The 18,304-nt window shown below is 41.5% G+C and overlaps 1 protein-coding gene and 1 long non-coding RNA gene across 2 annotated transcripts in view; one reads left to right on the top strand and one right to left on the bottom strand.

Moving 5' to 3' along the window:
• Window positions 1-399: 399 nt before the first annotated feature.
• On the bottom strand, window positions 400-2,082 carry LOC106610879 (uncharacterized). The gene is made up of 3 exons (XR_001330007.2): window positions 1,859-2,082; window positions 1,452-1,593; window positions 400-550 (listed from the first exon to the last, which is right to left on the bottom strand). It is a non-coding gene; the product is annotated as an uncharacterized lncRNA (long non-coding RNA).
• A 237-nt stretch (window positions 2,083-2,319) lies between these two features.
• The window catches only part of LOC106610889 (centrosomal protein of 170 kDa), an 85,992-nt gene continuing 70,007 nt past the window's right edge, over window positions 2,320-18,304 (top strand). The window contains 1 exon segment of the mRNA XM_014210552.2: window positions 2,320-2,593. The gene's annotated coding sequence lies outside the window, so the exon portion shown is untranslated.

The following is an 18,304-nucleotide window of genomic DNA, read 5'->3' on the forward strand; positions in this document are numbered from 1 at the left end:
GAACGTCACATGCTAATGTAAAAAGCTGTTTTTTGATATAAATATGAACTTGATTGAACAAAACATGCATGTATTGTATAACATAATGTCCTAGGAGTGTCATCTTATGAAGATCATCAAAGGTTAGTGCTGCATTTAGCTGTGGTTTTGGTGACATTATATGCTAGCTTGAAAAATGGGTGTGTGATTATTTCTGGCTGGGTACTCTCCTGACATAATCTAATGTTTTGCTTTCGTTGTAAAGCCTTTTTGAAATCGGACAATGTGGTTAGATAAAGGAGAGTCTTGTCTTTAAAATGGTGTAAAATAGTCATATGTTTGAGAAAATTGAAGTTTTGGGATTTTTGAGGAGTTTGTCATTTGCACCACGCTCTATCATTGGATATTGGCGAGGTGTTCCGCTAGCGGCACATCTAGATGTAAGAGGTTTTAAGTCTTATCATAGATGCTTATGCACAGTCTTGAAGATAGTACCTTTGGAAAATATTTTCTCTTTGAAGGAGAAGTTTCTCTTTTTGTTTCTTTTGCAGGAGTGATCACAGTTGATTGACTGAAACACAACATAATTAATTAGTATATGTAACCTTTACAAATACAAAGGTAAAATGTTGATTGTGACACTAATCCTACTTCTGACACCAATGTAATTGTAATGAAACAGGCAGGGAGCAGGTCTCGAACCCTCGACCTTCTAGACCGAAGTCGAGCGCGCTATCGACTGTGCCGCAAAAGCATGCTCGAGCGGCAGAGTCGATATCCGCGCGTATAAACCCAGGGTCGTTACACTAGTTACAAAACATCCAAGGATATGTGTAATGAAGTGAGCATGTAATTCTGGGAAATCAGTGCTGATGGACGATTCCACGCCAGCATGGCCAGAAAATACTTCTGGTATCTCAGACTGTTCTGGTAATTCTCATATACAAACGTCTGCAAATAAAGGTCACATAAAAACTTCTGCAAATAAAGCACACTATTTGGAGAATATTGACACCAAGGTTTTGTCTTTATCGTGTATGGTTCACAGATCAATGGGTTGTACAGGAAGCATGTATAGGTCTAAACGGGGCCTAAGATGGCCACTTTATTTATGATTTTCAAAATAATTGTGTTACAAATGTAAAAAGCATATCAAAAATCGTTCCTCCCAGTGAAGCTTCTCTGTGAGAATTGCCAGAACAATTGGATACCAAAAATAGTTTGGGTGTATCCTGGCATGGAATCACCCTGATCCATGATGCTTTGTGTCTTTTGCAGGGTTCTCCAATTCCAGTCCTGGAGAACTGCAAAAGGGGCGCAGGTTTTTGCTCCAGCCCATCCCTTACACATCTGATTAAAGTATTCAGCTAAGCATAGTCCTGAGTCTGGAGTATGAGAGTCCTCAATCTGGACTATGATAAATTAAATTAGCTAGGTGTGTTACTGTAGGGCTGGAATGAAAGCCTGCACACCCAAGTACCAGCTTCACTCTGTTGCCTTCGGTTCATGAGTCCTCTCCAGTAGTCCTGCCTGGTTGCATGCCTTCTTCATCTGAGCTGCTGGATGCTGCGGTTGGCTCTCTTTCGGGGTCAAATCATCATGTTGAAAGGTTTACTGTGTAACAGATATGACTGTGTATTTGCACGGCTCAATAACAAACAAATTACATTGTATCTATATTTTGAGAAGAGACAGGCTAGAGAGTAAATTTGGGGATGTTTTCTTATTTAGCCAGCTCTTGCAACACCTGAAGTAGCTAGGCCTATGGCTAATGTCAACCACAAATACAACAAAAAGACCAGCTAGCCAACGTTAGTTATAGCGCTAAATGTTCTGGCTAAACTCAACCCTCATCTTTAGCCAGCTAGCCTAACGTTACCTCTTCAGTTTATTTTGATACGCTCCCAACTCTTCTTCCTCCTAGCCTCAACATAATCGAACTGTGGCTTCATGGATAACGTGTGAAAGTATCTATATGTGTGTCCTTGATGTATTTAGCTATCTAAGTTACACATACAAAAACGTTGCTACCATGTAGATATCAGCAGAGATTACGTATGTCTAGCTTCAACTTCAACCGTTGAATCAAGCAGCTTTCCAAATACTTTCCTGAACCAAGCAATGGGCCTTGGAACTTGTAGTTTTAGGTGATACTCAACTTTTGTTGAACTGTTTAAAATAAAAACTACAACCACAATGTCGCGTTGGTAGGCCTATCAGATTGATATGGTCGCGAGATCAGTGTTCACAATCACATAAAATAGCTTTTATTCGGCCAAAACAATGTACACTAATACATATGTATCGGATTTATTAGCAGAATGTCACAAAATTGTTGAACATCTTTGTTTTTGATAGATGCATTTATTGTTATTGCCAATCAATCTGGAAAACACGCCCACCGGGTCGAGCTGGAACTGCAGACGCTGGCGACTCGTGGAGGATGTAGGAAACTGCTTATTTGTAAGGAAAAGCGTTATTGCTGAGCAACTGAGAGAAGACCAACGTACATAGATAGGCTACTAGGTCTGGGCACCGAGATCAGTGTACAGTTCCATTGGATATTGCAAGCCTCCACCATAAAAAGCCAGCGAAATAGAGCAGTAAATAAAAGGTAAGTTAGAAATGCAAGATAATAAAACGTTTTCCACAGCTGTATGATTGTCTAGGAGAGAATGCTGTATTGCTTCCAAGTAAACCAACTGTACAAATGAATAAATAAATGCAGTTCTTGGAATTCCCACTCCACCTTTTCTGTTTTTAGGCCTACTTTCTGACAATGTAACTGGAACCATGATGCAATTGGCTACAACGTTTTCATTCCAGGGCATACTTGTGAATTATGAAAGAACAGGTGAAAGTCTTAAATTATACAACTCAAAATTCACAATGGGGCTGTGCAGAATTATTAGCATATAAAGGCTGATGTTTTATTGGCTAACGTTATGTAGAGAGAGAGAGAAACAGAGAGAGTAGTGAGACTGGTTAGGCTGGTGGCAGTGTATTGTCATGCTGCATGCACGGCCACTTCTCCAGCTTTTGTGGGCTTGCTGCATTGTTGCAAATCTCCCTTGCCATGTAATCGGCTACTGTGTATCTGAGAAGATAACGCTGACCTGTAGCTACTGTAGTGTTTGATTATTTGCTACATTTCCTTCAGTTGATACAATTTGATAGTCTAATGCTTGCCTTTAGCTTTAGCCAACCAGGCTATGCTCAGGCTAGACAGTACTGGACCGGTCGGGAATCGGACTGTCCTCTTTTTCTGCGTATATGCCTTTCTTTTCGGGTTGGTATTTTTTTCCAGAGATGAAGCCCTTGTGTGTTCTGTAGTGTGGGGGCTTTATTTTGAAGCCAGACAGCTTGTCTCGGTGACCTGGTTTACTTCACATCGGCTCTCTTTGTGTAATGTATAGGTTTTTTCACCACACAAGACTTCAACTTAAAAAGTGCTGCCAATGCATCTGAATAATTTGATATTTTTGGTTTAATTGGGAATGCATAGTCCTCTCCATGAGACAATCTCGAACCTCTTTCAAGACGTCACCTAATGTCAAACTCCCATGAATTAGATGGGTGTTTCGAATAGAGCTCTCTTTTTTTTTTATCAGAAAAGCTCGAGATTCTGCTTTGTCCATTATGCTCATGAAAAGTGATAAACTAATGTGAATCAGGCAGGCGGTGGTCTGTGAAATAATACTATATAAACATTTTATAAACACAATAGTCAGACAAATTGATTGGCTTACAATAGCTAGAACCTTAAACCGATTTATTAAAGCTACACAGAACTTCTGGTACAGCTCCTGCATTAAACAGCCATTTATCTGTCTGAAACAGACTGGTATTCTTTGAGAGCGGGACAGTGTGAAACAGACTGGTATTCTTTGAGAGCGGGACAGTGTGAAATAGACTGGTATTCTTTGAGAGCGGGACAGTGTGAAACAGACTGGTATTCTTTGAGAGCGGGACAGTGTGAAACAGACTGGTATTCTTTGAGAGCGGGACAGTGTGAAACAGACTGGTATTCTTTGAGAGCGGGACAGTGTGAAACAGACTGATATTCTTTGAGAGCGGGACAGTGTGAAACAGACTGGTATTCTTTGAGAGCGGGACAGTGACCATCTGATTTTGAAACGTTGTCTCCTCCTGCAGGAATTCAAGTGTTGGACCTGTGCCACTGATAATCATAGCCAGCACTCCTCCAACTGTAACCACTGGCTGTAGGCAGCTGTGTCCGACTCATTGGATGACTGGACAGGCAGCACACTGAAGTAGCCTACGCCTAAGTACTGACCCATTTTACCATGCTTTAGTTAGTGTACTTTAAATATAGTTCTGCATGAATTTTACAGTATACTTAAAATTATTATCAAGGTCCTCATGCCACTCATGAAGCTCTTTTTAGAGTCTAGTCTGAATGACCTCTTGTTAACAACAAGGTTGTTTTCTTCAAGAATAACTTCATTTTTTTATGTTTGAGGACTTTGTTGTCCGGCCCTGCCATTGTTTCTTAACAGGCAAGAGGAAGCTTGGGAAATGAGTTCACTTTACTACAGCGTTTTGTATGTTGATCATGAGACCCTCCTACTTCACTCTGCCATAGACACTGCCATGAGGCCAGTTCCCTTTTCAGTGTTGTTATAATAGTGTTGTTATAATAGTGTTGTTATACATACTAAGAATAGAACTGAAGCTTCCACCAGGTCTGTTTTACTAGAGGTTTATGGGTTAATTGCCTGAAAGAATTATGGGCTCTTGTTTTTAAGGAGAGGGATAATTAAGCAATAAGGCCCAAGGGGGTGTGCTATATGGCCAATATCACGCCTAAGGGCTGTTCTTATGCACAACGCAACTCAGAGTGCCTGGATACAGCCCTTAGTAGTGGTATATTGGCCATATACCACAAACCCCGAGGTGCCTTATTGCTATTATGGACTGGTTACCAATGTAATTAGAGCAGTAAAAATAAATGTTTTGTCATACCGGTGGAATACGGTCTGATATACCACGGCTGTCAGCCAATCAGCATTCAGGGCTCGAACCACCAGTTTATAATTGTAGTTATACCATAGGTAGGTTAGTTGCATCTATTTCATCAGCCATGTTATAGAACAACAACGTCCACTTTTTCCACATGTAGAATAAGTGTCTCAAACTACATGCAATCAACTTCACATCCGTTTTGGGGTGTGACATTGGCCTATTATCTTTGCCAGTATGTATGGTATCTTTCCACGTGCCAGTCTCTGTTTCTGTGTGAGTGACATGGCTATTTTTATAGTCCTGTGAAAATAGGAAGGTCATCTCTGGACAACATTAGAGGTGGTGTCATAGTTAACTTGGCATGGCTAGTCAAGTGCTAATGTCACTAGTAAGGCCAGAGCCGAGCAAGGTGGAGCTAATGTTTCAGCTTCACAGGCTGTGGTCAGGGTATTTACTGAATCAAACATTTGCTTTACTTGCTCTATAATAACCTGTATGAGCTTAACATACACTTTTCCGCTTATGCATCATGTTTTTCTAAAATTAAACATGCATGTATTTTTGTGTCTGGAGAAATCTAGCCTCCTTTCACTGCTACTGCCATGTATGGACCAGATCCTAGATGGTGCATGACTGTGACCAATGAATTCAGTGTCCCATGTCATCTATTGATGTCCACATCCTTATGTCTGGCACCAACCAGTAGGGTCACCATTAGTGCAGATTCCCCATATCCCTAGAGAATGTTATGATTGAATCCATCATGACATTGTTGCATGTATGCTAAATCACCAGGGACCTATATCAATATAGCTTATAATAATACTATGATTAATAATAATAATATATACCTTATTGTTCAAAGCAGGTCATTTTTCCGTGCTGCTTTTCAGTAGACTACCGCTACTTGAGGGAGTATGTTATCTTAAACAGTTGAGTCAGAGATTTCTATGAACATCTACAGTGGGGGAAAAAAAGTATTTGACCCCTGCTGATTTTGTACGTTTGCCCACTGACAAAGAAAGGATCAGTCTATAATTTTAATGGTAGGTTTATTTCAACAGTGAGAGACAGAATAACAACAAAAATATCCAGAAAAACGCATGTCAGAAATGTTATAAATTGATTTGCATTTTAATGAGGGAAATAAGTATTTGACCCCCTGTCAATCAGAAAGATTTCTGGATCCCAGGTGTCTTTTATACAGGTAACGAGCTGAGATTAGGAGCACACTCTTAAAGGGAGTGCTCCTAACCGCAGCTTGTTACCTGTAAAAAAGACACCTGTCCACAGAAGCAATCAATCAATCAGATTCCAAACTCTCCACCATGGCCAAGACCAAAGAGCTCTCCAAGGATGTCAGGGACAAGATTGTAGACCTACACAAGGCTGGAATGGGCTACAAGACCATCGCCAAGCAGCTTGGTGAGAAGGTGACAACATTTGGTGCGATTATTTGCAAATGGAAGAAACACAAAAGAACTGGCAATATCCCTCGACCTGGGGCTCCATGCAAGATCTCACCTCGTGGAGTTGCAATGATCATGAGAACGGTGAGGAATCAGCCCAGAACTACACGGGAGGATCTTGTCAATGATCGCAAGGCAGCTGGGACCATAGTCACCAAGAAAACAATTGGTAACACACTACGCCGTGAAGGACTGAAATCCTGCAGCGCCCGCAAGGTCCCCCTGCTCAAGAATACATATACATGCCCATCTGAAGTTTGCCAATGAACATCTGAATGACTCAGAGAACAACTGGTGAAAGTGTTGTGGTCAGATGAGACCAAAATGGAGCTCTTTGACATCAACTCAACTCGCCGTGTTTGGAGGAGGAGGAATGCTGCCTATGACCCCAAGAACACCATCTCCACCGTCAAACATGGAGGTGGAAACATTATGCTTTGGGGGTGTTTTTCTGCTAAGGGGACAGGACAACTTCACCGCATCAAAGGGACGATGGACGGGGCCATGTACCGTCAAATCTTGGGTGAGAACCTCCTTCCCTCAGCCAGGGCATTGAAAATGGGTCGTGGATGGGTATTCCAGCATGACAATGACCCAAAACACACGGCCAAGGCAACAAAGGAGTGGCTCAAGAAGAAGCACATTAAGGTCCTGGAGTGGCCTAGCCAGTCTCTAGACCTTAATCCCATAGAAAATCTGTGGAGGGAGCTGAAGGTTCGAGTTGCCAAACGTCAGCCTCGAAACCTTAATGACTTGGAGAAGATCTGCAAAGAGGAGTGGGACAAAATCCCTCCTGAGATGTGTGCAAACCTGGTGGCCAACTACAAGAAAGGGCTGACCTCTGTGATTGCCAACAAGGGTTTTGCCACTAAGTACTAAGTCATGTTTTGCAGAGGGGTCAAATACTTATTTCCCTCATTAAAATGCAAATAATTGTATAACATTTTTGACATGCGTTTTTCTGGATTTTTTTTGTTGTATTCTGTCTCTCACTGTTCAAATAAACCTACCATTAAAATTATAGACTGATAATTTCTTTGTAAATGGGCAAACATACAAAATCAGCAGGGGATCAAATACTTCCCCCCCCCCCACTGTATCAATGACATTGTAAAAGGATTGTAATCTATTGTTTCACATTTACATTTACGTCATTTACCAGACGCTCTTATCCAGAGCTACTTACAAATTGGACGTGAATGGATGTGAACGGATGCATAATCGGGATTCACTTGAAAATAAGTTTTCATTGCTATTTTAAATGTAAACAATTATGCCATGCTGCACTTAAAACATGTACTGTAAGACATTTTAATATCAATAGTATTACAGACATCAATTACAGTCTATATTGTGAAGCCTATCTGAGTAAACATACAGCACGCCAAGCATGTATTTCCATATGTAGGTCATATGCAATGAGCATGTGTATTAAATAAGGGTTTACATACTGATCACAATCAGGCTCAGTTTAGGGTGCAGGATTATTGCACGGTTTGGTTTTTCCCACAAGCTGCTCAGGTGATAGATGAGCTGTCTGGATGCTGTCTAGGTGCTGTCTTGGTGCTGTCTATGTGCTGTCTGGGTGATGTCTATGTGCTGTCTATGTGTTGTCTGGGTGCTGTCTAAGCGATGTCTGGCTGCTGTGTGGCTGCTGTCTGGGTTCTGTCTATGTGCTGTCTGGGTGCTGTCTGGGTGCTGTCTAGGTGCTGTCTGGGTGCTGTCTGGGTGCTGTCTATGTGCTGTCTATGTGCAGTCTGGGTGCTGTCTACAAGGCAATGTTTTGTGAAGATAGGGGCTCTTTGAGTTAATTTGGTCAAACAGAGTTAGTCTGTAGAGCTTGTTTTCCATAGCCATTCTCCCTATAAGTTTTCCTGTCCCCATACTGTAGCACCCAGCAATACGGTTCACTAACAAATGGACTGTTAGGCTGACTGCAAAATTGAACAATAGCTATCTTAGCCTATCCCTGGGGCTCTTGAATGAAACAAAAATGGATGAGATTGCTTATCTCACCGAGACATATCTCACCTAGACGTATCTCACCTAGACGTATATCACCTAGACGTATCTCACCTAGACGTATCTCACCTACACGTATCTCACCTACACGTATCTCACCTACACGTATCTCACCTAGACGTATCTCACCTACACGTATCTCACCTAGACGTATCTCACCTAGACGTATCTCACCTACACGTATCTCACCTAGACGTATCTCACCTAGACGTATCTCACCTAGACGTATCTCACCTAGACGTATCCCACCTAGACGTATCCCACCTAGACGTATCCCACCTAGACATATCTCACCTACACGTATCTCACCTAAACGTATCTCACCTAGACGTATCTCACCTAGACGTATCTCACCTAGACGTATCTCACCTAGACAGCCATCTAAGTGCTGAGTCCTTTGTGATAGTTATTTTGTTCTGTCACCAAATAATAATTATTGCATTTATGAATAAAGCCATGTTATTACGGGTCCATAGTCTAACTGAGATCATATAAGGATATGCTGATTAAAGGATGGCAATACAAATGCTATTCTATGTGAGCAGTAGGCATAGTAGCACATTGTGGTTAGGTAAGTGAGTGACACATCAATATGTTTTTCATGTATGAGCACAGGAAAAGTAGTCCATTCTGGTACAAACTTCAAAGTGAATTGTCTCCATACAGACAGTCAGCATGAGTCATACAGACAGTCAGCATGAAGCAGCAACACGCCCCTGGGAATAAGCCATTGTACCCTCAATGTGTGCCCAGTAGTTTAGTTTGAAGTCTTCCTATTGCATAGTCACATTTCCCCCCAAATTACCAGACACTGACCGTGTCTGAATACCCATACTTGCGACCTAAATAGTAGGCCATTGAGTACGCAAAAAAAATGATGTTTTATAGTATGTGACATTTTGAAAATCGAGTATACTTGAAATGCCCAGATGTCATACTGATTAAGGCTTTGACAACAGCTGATCAATTAGATAGGGGGATGAGCTCCCAAAATGGACCAATTAACGCAAAACTACACAATAGAGCATGATGCATTCTCATGATGCCAAAATAGAAAGTTTTAAGTATGTGCATTTAAAAAAAATCTTGTATGGTTTAAATGCCAGGACGTTCTTATAATTTCAGCTCTTCATCTAGTAGGATTTGATGCATACTTTTCCACAATGCATTGGGAGAGGTGGGCTGCGAGTGATAGGCCCTAGTTCTCATCAAGTAGCCAAACAATCGAACTAGGCTACATAATTGGGAAGATGCCGAATAGCGATGGTGTTCAAATGTAGGCTAAGCCATTTTTGTATCGTCTCGAGTATTGTATCATAGGCTACATTTTAGAAAACAGAAGCCTTTTTAAAATGTATTTTTTACCCAAAGTGGATTTCTGTTTTCTCATTGAAAAGTGTTTCTTGTTCTCTTGGCCTTCGCCCGAGCTTTTAAACAAAATACTAAACCACCTTTTGATTTCTGAACGTGTCGGCACCGGGGACTTGGGATGTGGCTGCGTTAGAGTTATTGGGTTTCCCAAAAGCATCGTAGCACTAAGACCATGTTTCATCCTTTTAGTTTCAATGGAATTAAGATTATTTTAGTGCTACGATGCTTTTGGGAAAACCAGCCCAGGACTTTTGATTTGAACATATGGATTGTTTTAGTTTTGTAGGCTACCTATTTAATTATTACATTTATGGATCAAGCCTTAGCAGTTATTCTGATCTGTGCTTTAGTTTATTATGTTGCTGTCCTGCGGTTCTGAATTTGCAACACACCTGAATGTCTACGTTTTTCTGTGCAAAAGCCTTTTGATTTGAACATTTGTGTCACAGGGGTCGTGAAATGGAGACCAAGACGCAGCGTGGATAGTGCTCATTTTCAATGCTTTTAATGACGACACTTGACAAAACAAGAAAACGACCAAGAACAGTCCTGTCAGGTACTAAGACTAAAACGGAAAACTACCCACAAAACCCGAAGGAAAAACAGACTGCCTAAGTATGGCTTCCAATCAGAGACAACGATCGACACCTGCCTCTGATTGGAAACCATACCCGGCCAAAACATAGAAAACAAAACATAGAAATAGAAATCTAGAAAAGCCCACATAAACAGAAAACCCAAAACAACCACCTGTCACGCCCTGACCACTCTACTATGGAAAATGACCTCTTACAAGGGTCAGGATGTGACAATTTGAAACATTTTTTAAATAGGATAGATGGGATATATGGTCTACTACGGTATAGGTCCAATGTGATAGTCTGCCTATAAGCAGCCTGAGTAGGCCTATAACTCCATTGGGTCCAATGTGATAGTCTGCCTATAACCAGTTTAGAGAAATGTATTGAATTGAAAACAAACTATTATCAGGCTGGCCAATGCGATGCATGTCTGTTGAATTTGGAAAGATCCACCCGCACTTGACCCCGCCCCACCTACTCAGCCAGTCAGGAGCCTCTACTGCGTTGCGGTCGTGGCATACTGCATACATTTTACTAAATGGTATATGCTAAATAGTGTGCAACAATGAGTACATAGTATGCCGTTTCAGTATGTAGTAAGCTAGTATTGGTATTCGGACACGGACAGTGTCTGCGCTATCTGTTGGTATTGTAATCAGGTCTAATATTAGCAAGGGATGTTGTCTGAGGCCATGGTGCCCTCAAGGAATGGATACACAAGATCAATTCATTGTGTGGTTATATAAAATGTAGCCTGCTAGTGATGAGTAATCACTCCCATACCAAAAACATAAAGAGATTTCAATGGGATTCCTGTGCAGCCTAGCTGTACATAATTTAAAGAAAGGATCCTTGTGTTTGATCTTTCCTTTTGTGAAAAGTTAGATATATACCTCTGTGTTTGCTGGTCTGGCCTGGCCTTGTCTGGTATGGTATGGTCTGGTCTGGCCTGACTGTAAATAATAGTGCAGTCATCTGGGACCAGAATACTACTCTGTCTTATCCTGATTGATCCAGTCCTTTTTGTTGTTTATTGCCCTGGGCTGTTGTCTTGCCTCCCTATTCTTTCTGACTGTTGATGCAGCCATGTATCAAAGTAAAGGTCTCTCATTAGCTTTGGGTCTGCTGAAGCAAAGAAGAAGATCAGGCAAGCCATTTCATTTATGAGGTTTTACAATCTAGTTCATTTTAGTTGACAGTAGGCCACATTTTACATGGCAGCCTTTACTGAAACACCTGCCTCAGCATCTTGGAAATATGTGGGAGTGCTTGCACAGATTGCCTATGCATTATTTTGTGTGTGTGTGTGTGTGTGTGTGTGTGTGTGTGTGTGTGTGTGTGTGTGCAACTGGCAGTGATAGGTGGTCTGAGTCAGTAGCCCTGGCCTATGATGGGATAAGGAGGCTGAGGGACTGTTGCATCATGTGGCCATGGCGCTACTTGGAGGATCCATGGTCACAGGAGAGAAACTCATTAGAGACACCCGGAAGAGAACGCTCCATTCATATCTGTCACTTTCTCTCAGAGGGAGCCTGAAATTGTATTGGCTTAGAGAGGAGGGAAGGATTTTGAATGGCTGGAATGAGATCACTATACTACTTGTACAATTTGTCATGTTGTATTTAGATAAAGTAATGCTATGGTTTAGAATGGGATTAGCCAAAGAGCTGATTATGCTAGATTCGCTTGTACTTTCTCCAATTATTTTTCTCCTTTAACAACTAATCATACACATTGTGAAATCTTATGAGAGTACCTGGCTTAGTGGAAAATACGTTTGTTTTGCCTTCAAGAGGCTACTGTTATTGCATGATAATCTGTTTAAAACACAGAGTAGTTTTTCAAATCACACATGCAGTGTAACAATCTAACTTCCTGTCCAAGAGGATTCAAAGATGAGCGAAGGCCATCCTCAGGAAGCATTGAGCTTACTTCCTGCTTCTCATGCCTTCTCCTCCTCACAAAGCATGCATAGTCAGCTCAGAACAATCCTGCTCTCTGACATGGGGGGGGGTCTTTCTACCAGTCAAAACAATGGAGTCATCCCTTAAAGGTTCAATGCAGCTGTTTTTTTAAATCTTATTATCAAATTATTTGTAACAATTAAGTACCTTACTAGCTAGGTTGCCATACAGTTGGTGACAGATTTTTCAATGTGAATATTCAAAAATCTTCATAAAAACAAAATGCACATTTTCCCACCAGAGATGTGTTTCCATCAAATTGACTTGTTGCGGATAAAAGGCTGTGCGTGAGGATGTAGTGCACATAAGAATAACTTTGTGTTGAAATTCTCTTGGAACTGAATACAAAAGTGAAATGGGTTTCCATCACATTTTCAACTCTAGTGATGATTTTGTCACAAAAAATGTTGCGTTATATAAATGAGTCATTGCAGATGGCGCCGATAGACATGGCCGCCTTGTTTCAGGCTTCTAAGCAACTTTACAGTATTATTTGTAATGTTATTTCTCACATTATTAGCCCAGAACGTCCTTTGCATTATTACATACAGCTGGAAAGAAGTTTTGGATATCAGAGAGGCGGTAACTAACTAGCATTTCGACCAAGAATATGACTTTCCTGAATTGAATCCTAGGTTGGGTGAACAAAATTACTTGAGTTCCTATATGTTACCACAATCACACCATGAGTAGTTAATCATGAAACGTACACCTCCGCCTTTCTTCCTACCGGAGAATTCTTTATTCCTATCTACACAATGTATTGAAAACCCAGCTGGCTGCATGGACGAGGACAGTATATCCGGAGAGAGCCATGATTCCGTAAAACAGAGTATGTTACAGTCCCTGATATCTCTCTGGAAGGAGATCCTCGCCCTGAGCTCGTCAACTTTATTGTCCAGGGACTGAACATTAACAAGTAATATATTCGGAAGCGGTGGATGGTGTGCACGCCTCCTGAGTCGGACTAAAAGTCCTCTCCAAATACCTCTTCTCCGCCGGCGGCATCTTGGAGCTGCCTCTGGGATAAGTTAAATTGCCTTGGACGGTACGAACAAAGGATCCAATTCAGGAAGGAAGAAAGGCGGAGGTGTACGTTTCATGATTAACTACTCATGGTGGGATTGTGGTAACATATAGGAACTCAAGTAATTTTGTTCACCCAACCTAGAATACTTCACAATCAAATGTTGACCACATTACCTCCCTAGAGAATTTTCTTTGGTTATCATCACAGTGTATATTCCCCTCACATATCCTGAGGCCGCATATATTATAGCTGGGGACTTTAATAAAGCAAATCTGAGGAAAACGCTACTAAAGTACTATTAATACATCGCCTGCAGTACTCACACTCCCCCGACCTCACTTTAGCAAATCAGATCACGACTCCATTTTGCTCCTCCCTTCCTATAGGCAGAAACTCAAACAAAAGTACACGTGTTAAGGTCTATTCAACGCTGGTCTAACCAATCAGAATCCATGCTTCAAGACTGTATTGAAAACGCGGACTGAGACATGTTCCAGGTTTCCTCTGAGAATAAGATTGACGTATACACTGACACGGTGACTGAGTTCATCAGGAAGTGTATAGGAGATGTTGTTCCACTGTGATGAATGAAACCTATCCTAACCAAAAACTGTGGATATATGGCAGCATTCGCACCAACCATCGCATTTATCCACGGCAAGGTGATTGGCAATATGATTGAATACAAACAGGCCAGTTATGCCCTCCGTAAGGCAATCAAACAGGCAAAACGTCAGTATAGAGACAAAGTGGAGTCGCAATTCAATGGCTCAGACACGAGATGTATGTGGCAGGGACTCCAGACAATCACAGATTATAAAGGGAAAACCAGCCATGTCGCGGACCCCGATGTCTTGCTCCCGGACAAGCTAAACACCTTCCCCCGCTTTGAGGATAACACAGTGCCGCCGACACAGGCCGCTCCCGAGGACTGTGAGCTCTCGTTTTCTGTGGCCAACTTGAGTAAGACATTCAAATCAAAGTTTATTTGTCACGTGCGCTGAATACAACAGACCTTACAGTGAAATGCTTACTTACAGGCTCTAACCAATAGTGCAAAAAAAGGTGTTAGGTGAACAATAGGTAATCTAAAGAAATAAAACAACAGTAAAAAGACAGGCTATATACAGTAGCGAGGCTATAAAAGTAGCGAGGCTACATACAGACACCGGTTAGTCAGGCTGATTGAGGTAGTATGTACATGTAGATATGGTTAAAGTGACTATGCATATATGATAAACAGAGAGTAGCAGTAGCGTAAAAGAGGGGTTGGTCTGCGTGTTAACCCTTGCAAGGCTGTCAGCCCAGGCACAATCCCTAGCCATGTCCTCAGAAAATGCGCAGACCAGCTGCCGGGAGTGTTTACGGACATATTTAATCTCTCCCTATCCCATTCTGCTGTCCCCACTTGCTGCAAGATGTCCACTATTGTTACTGTAACCTATAAAGTGAAGGTAACTGAACTAAATTACTATCATCCTATATCACTCACTTCTGTCATCATGAAGTGCTTTGAGAGGCTAGTTAAGGATCATATCACCTCTACCTTACCTGACACTCTAGACCCACTGCAATCTGCATACCTCCACAATAGATCCACAGATAATGCAATCGCCATTGCTCTGCACAATGGCGATTGTCTGCACAGTGACACTTGTCCCATCAGGACAAGAGGAATACCTATGTAAGAATGCTGTTCATTGACTACAGCTCAGCATCATTTATTTTGGGGCCCTGGGTCTGAACCCCGCCCTGTGCAACTGGCTCTTGGACTTCCTGATGGGCCTCCCCCAGGTGGTGAAGGTAGGCAACAACACCTCCACTACGCTGATCCTCAACACATTGGCCACACAAGGGTGCGTGCTCAGCCCCCTCCTGTACTCCCTGTTTACCCATGACTGCTTGGCCATGCACGCCTCCAACTCAGTCATCAAGTCTGCAGACTAAATAGTGGTAGGCCAGATTACCAACAACGACGAGACAGCCTACAGGGAGGAGGTGAGGGCCCTGGTAGAGTGGTGCCAGGAAAATAACCTCTCCCTCAATGTCAACAAAACAAAGGAGGTGATTGTGGATTTCAGGAGACAGCAGAGGGAGCACATACTCATCCACATTGACAGGCCCGCAGTGGAGAAGGTGAAACGCTTCAAGTTCTTTGGCGTACAAATCCCTGACATTCTGAAATGGCTGAAGAAATTTGGCTTGGCCCCTAAGACCCTCACAAACCTTTACAGATGCACCATTGAGAGCATCCTGTCAGGCTATATCACTGCCTGGTACGGCAACTGCACTGGCCTTCAGGACATCTACAGCACCCGGTGTCAAAGGAAGGCCAAGAAGATCATCAAGGACCTCAGACACCTGAGCCACATTATTCTATAATGTAGAAAATAGTACAAATAAAGACCAACCCTTGAATGAGTAGGTGTGTGCAAACTTTTGACTAGTACTGTATGTATGTATTTGTACTCCAGACTCCGACATTGCTCATCCTAATATTTCTATATTTCTTAATTCCATTATTTTAATTTTAGATTTGCATTTATTGTTGTGAATCGTTAGATATTACTGAGCTGTTGGATCTAGGAACACAAGCATTTCGCTACACCCGCAATAACATCTGCTAAATATGTGTATTCGACCAATAAAATGTGATTTGATGTGCCCACTTTGGTCTTGGCACGTGTGCTCTAGTGAACAGATAGCCAGATACAGTGCTGCTATAGCCTACATGGTGATTTTTTTATTTGTAAGTTGGCAGCCAAAACATCGATCATCATGTCACCAGAATAAGAACATCAATATTTATTGTAAAGGAGCATCAAGCTCTTCACCATACACTTTCACCACCATGTGAAGTTCATCATAACTTATTTCATCTGTAGCCTAATAAACTGCATGGTTTCCCAAGTCGTGGAAGGACCACACAGCACATCATCGCATGACTCCAAGTTTACTTCAATATGATGGTTATTATATCAATATTTGCATTTCCACCGCATTTTCTCGCATAATTCATTTTAAGAAACAAAAAGATCCCACCTTGTCTAGCGTATTTTGTTTCCGTCAGGCCTGTTGTGACATTTTTTATCGAACATGTACTGTACTTTACTCGCATAAAAAGTTCGATGTAAACCTGGTTACTGTGATTGTTTTCAATTAATATGGTCAAAAAGAGCCAAACATGGCTTGTTAGCGAAAAGCAAGAGTTTAGCTAGGCCTGTCTGGGAGTGGTCTGAGTGGGGAGGGGAAAACTGAAAATTAGCTGTTAATAGCAGAGAGGTTTGGAACTCTCTTATTGGTCTATTAACTAATTTACCATATGGTGATGTCACCATGGAATGCCAAAACGCCCTCCCACAAAAACAGACAGAAATTTTAGGCGGTGTTTTCAAACAGCTCTTACACTAAAAGGGCATTATTATAATGTCACAAGTTCACAGTATTATTCCAAAATCATAGTGTAGAAATATACATAAGACACCAGAAATTCACATTTTTGACTGCACTGAATCTTTCAATCACAACAAGGATGTTACAGGATGATAAGGGGGCAGAGATGAGGATTTTGCAATAACGCAGCTGTTTTGAAATGTCATGAATATGTCTAACAATCGACAGTCCTCACAGGACATTACAAACAAGACCAACATATTGTACAGTATCAGTGTCAGAGGTCTTGCAGTGTAGAGGACTACTCTGCCAGAGATCCACCTGGCTTGCAGGCATGCCTCATGTCTCAGCCTTTGAAATATTCTCCCCCAAGATCCAACCACTTTAAGCCAATGGCAAATCAACATTGGCATGCATGCGGTGGATTGTGGGTTGTAGGTAAATCGAATCAAATCACATTTTTGGTCACATAACCGAATACACAGTAAAGGAATGGGATAAGAATATATAAGTATAAAATATATGGATGAGCAGTGACAGAGTGGCTAAGATGCAATAGATAGTATAGAATAGATAGTGTAGGATACAGTATATACATACAGATGAAGTCGGAAGTTTACATACGCTTAGGTTGGAGTCTTTAAAACTCGTTTTTCAACCACTCCACAAATTTCTTGTTAACAAACTATAGTTTTGCAAAGTCGGTTAGGACATCTACTTTGTGCATGACAAGTAATTTTTCAAAAAAAATTTACAGAAAGATTATTTCACTTATAGTTCACTGTATCACAATTCCAGTGGGTCAGAAGTTTACATACACTAAGTTGACTGTGCCTCTAAACAGCTTGGAAAATTCCAGACAATGATGTCATGGCTTTAGAAGCTTCTGATAGGCTAATTGACATAATTTGACATAATTTGAGTCAATTGGAGGTGAACCTGTGGATGTATTTCAAGGCCTACCTTCAAACTCAGTGCCTCTTTGCTTGACAACATGGGAAAAATCAAAAGAAATCAGCCAAAACCTCAGAAAAAAACCTCCACAAGTCTGGTTCATCCTTGGGAGCAATTTCCAAGTGCCTGAAGGTACCACATTCATCTGTACAAACAATAGTACGCAAGTATAACCACCAGTATCTATATCCACAGTAAAACGAGTCCTATATCGACATAACCTGAAAGGCCGCTCAGCAAGGAAGACACCACTGCTCCAAAACCGCCATAAAAAAACAGTCTACTGTTTGCAACTGCACATGGGGACAAAGATCGTACTTTTTGGAGAAATGTTTTCTGGTCTGATGAAACAAAAATAGAACTGTTTGGCCATAATGACCATTGTTATGTTTGGAGGAAAAAGGGGGACGCTTGTAAGCCGAAGATCACCATCTCAACCGTGAAGCACGGGGGTGGCAGCATCATGTTGTGGGGGTGCTTTGCTGGAGGAGGGACTGGTGCACTTCACAAAATAGATGGCATCATGAGGTAGGCAAATTATGTGGATATATTGAA

The sequence above is a fragment of the Salmo salar genome, chromosome ssa01, assembly GCF_905237065.1.
Source record: "Salmo salar chromosome ssa01, Ssal_v3.1, whole genome shotgun sequence".
NCBI lineage: Eukaryota > Metazoa > Chordata > Actinopteri > Salmoniformes > Salmonidae > Salmo > Salmo salar.